Below are 3475 nucleotides of genomic sequence, written 5' to 3'. Positions count from 1 at the left end.
TCCAGACTCAATATCATCAGCAATAATAAAGGCATAAGCAATAATATCAGCTTCAACATACCTCTTTGGAGGTACAACTACTCTTCTATGTCTATCTTTTCAATATATGGAGTAGTAGCTTGTGGTAGTGAAGATGTTGACTCTTCAACAACAACATGCTCATCAGATGAGGAAGACTCTTGATTTTTTACTGGACTTGGAATAAAAGTGGAAGGTGATGTAGGAAGCTCCACCTACATTTGAGCTTTCTCATTACTTGCTTCAGATGATGCATCTGAGTCACATGTACCTTTTGAAGATTCTGAGATTGTTTAAATCATACCAAACTCATCAAATGTAACATCTCTTGAGATAATGACTATCTTTAAATCAAAGCTCCATAACTTGTACCCTTTAACAACCGAATTGTACCAAGAAAAACACATTTTATTGATCTCAGTTCCAACTTCTCATTGTTAACTCGTTAATAAGATATACATCCAAAAGGTTTTAAATTTGTATAATCAGCAGATTTCCCAGACCATAACTCAAACAAAGTTTTCTTCTCAATTGCTTGTGATAGTGATTAGTTGATAAGATAGGAAGTAGTTGCGGTAGCCTCCGCCCAAAAATACTTTAGTAATTTGGAATTAGAAAGCATACACCGAACCTTCTACATAATGGTGTGACCCATCCTTTCAGCTATACCATTTTGTTGAGGTGTATGGACTATCGTGCGATGTCGAGTGATTCCTTCCTTTCGGTAATAAGCACTAAACTCTTCTGAGCAAAACTCAAGTCCTTTATCCGGGTGAAGATACTTTACCACCAATCTTGATTGCTTTTCAACTTGTACTTTCCAATTTTTGAAGGTATAAGAAAACTTTTCCCTAATGTTTCAAGAAGAAAGACCACACCTTCCTAGAGAAATCATCAATGATAGTGAGCATATAAACAACTCCACCTTTCAAAATAACTCTAGCCAGTCCCCACAAATTTGAGTGTACATAGTTGTAAAGTGGTCCTTTCGTTGTATGAATACCACTAATAAATCTCATTCGTTTTTCCTTGCCATATACACAGTCTTCACAGAACTCTAAACCAACAATCTTTTGTTCACCAAGTAATCCTCTTCGACTCAATTCAGACATGCCTTGAAAACTAATATGGCCAAGTTGAAGGTGCCAAATACGGGACTAATCTGGATCAAAAATAGACTTTGAAACAACAACAACATCACTCGAAATTATTTGTCTGTCAAGAACGTAAAGATATGAGGTTTTACACTTGGCTCTCAGATTGTCAGAACCATCTCTGAATACCCTAAGAACTCCAACTCTACCGAAAAACTTGTATCCCTTTTTATCAAAGGAGCTGAGAGATAACCCCGTCAAACATATAGATTCTGATTGAGCCATGTCCAATAATTGGACATGTAGAATTGTTACCCATCAGAACATAGCCTTGGTTAACCTTTTCAAATGTGTAAAACCAACTTCTATTGTGACACATATAAAAAGTACAACCAAAATCGAGTATCCATTAACCATTGGAATCAAGTTGAATGTGGATAAATGTTCAGCTAAAGAAACTCCTTCAATAATTTTAATATTGAAAAACCAGTGCTGTAAATGCAACTTGTTTGGTAGGCTCTTTGTCATAAACAATTGCTCCAACTTTAACCATAAAGCAGTCGCTGAAGTTTCTTTCAAAACATCTTGCAAAACATCATTTGAGAAATGCAAACGAATCTGGGATTGAACTTCTAATTCATTCCTTTATTTTTCTTCTTCCATCCACGAAGCGGGAATCTTCTTCTAACCCAGAAACGCCTTGTTTAAATCCATCTGAATAAGAACATCTTTCATCTTAATTTGCCACATGGGAAATCTAGTGTTTCAATCCAACAACGGAATATCGTACTTCATCAAATACATGATAAATTTCTTGATAAATGATCCCAATAAAGTAATATTAAAACCCGAAAGCTCTGATACCAGTTGTAGTAAACAAAGAGGGTAAGATGTACTAAAACGAAAAATCCCTAATGCATCAAGCAACCCATAAATCCAAAACACGAGAAAAATATTAGTTCAAGCGGAATAGGAGTAAGGTATGAAACCCCAATCAATCACATGCAATGAATAATACTAAGCAAAAAGTAAATCAAAAGAGATGTAGAGATTGACATGGAAAACCCAAATCAGGAAAATTCACGGGCAGAGGATGTCACACCCCCAAACTAAGGATGGATGAAACGTCCGGGTGCGGGATCTAAATTCCTGGTAGTTATAATCAGAGTCTCCTGGAGGGAGAACGTGATAGTTGTGTATAGATCTATATTAGGTTTGACACCCCACACCTTACTGCTAGCTACAGTAGGACCAACAGATCTACGGGTGACAAATGTCATTTCAGTTTCGCGATGCCTGAGAAACGTCGTGGCAGGTTCATTCAGTCATAGTATGATTATAGCGACTCACATAGGGAGATAACAATACATAAAGTTTACAGATTTTTATAAAACCTAAAGGGGTTTTATGTCGATTTAAAATCACTTTTTATATTAATAAGTACAGATATTACTGTACACTTTCGGTTTTGGTATTTATGACTACACATCATTTGAAACCACTTTTATATCTTTAAGTATGGCCAATACTTGTTATTTCTCAATCATGGGATTTAGGACTACATATACATAATAAAGAAAATATTGGATTTTCTGGATACATATTCTAACGCTTTTACAAGGAAAACGGTTTACTTCTCTAACGAAATCTCCTATGAACTCACCAACCTTTGTGTTCACACTTTTTCAAAACTACTTGTATTCTCAGGAATTCAGTGAAACAGGAAATCAACAACGTTTTGAGGATGGGACGATAATTCGTCAAACACTTCATTTTGTATCATAATGTAATTGATGTGACTCATGTAAACATATAATTTGGTGTAACTTTTTCAATTATATTTGTGATGGTTGTATTTACTTTGAGCACTATTATACTCGTTGTTGTGATACTCTACATGAAGTCCTCCACCCCCGGACGTTTCCGCCATCCTTGGTTTGGGGGTGTGATAGATTGGTATCAGAGCATTGTTTATAGTGAACTTAGTATATCGAACCACATAAGATATACAAACTATAAATACATTGGGACTAAGGTCTCTGATTTAAAGGATTCAAAACAATTATACTTTTAGAAATAAATAGTTTCTTGTTAAAAGTATACATGCATTCATACTAACTTACATGTCATAATGACCAGAACAAAAGTATTATGATTGTTGAATATCACATGTAAGCTCGGGGATGTATGGTCAGTCCTGGGTGTGGCATAGCCTGGTCAACTATGCTGGTCCGAGGAGTGATTAGCATATGCCCAAGAATGGTTGTGATGTGGCAACAAGTCTAAATACTTACCAACACTACCACAATGAGAACATTAGAACATAACATGAGTTTAGAATACTATAGGAGTATTTTGTAATA

Source organism: Lactuca saligna, chromosome 7 (genome assembly GCF_052625555.1).
Source record: "Lactuca saligna cultivar CGN05327 chromosome 7, ASM5262555v1, whole genome shotgun sequence".
In the NCBI taxonomy this organism is placed as follows: domain Eukaryota; kingdom Viridiplantae; phylum Streptophyta; class Magnoliopsida; order Asterales; family Asteraceae; genus Lactuca; species Lactuca saligna.
The sequence above is the reverse complement of the archived record's forward strand: the minus strand, read 5'-3'. Positions refer to the sequence as shown.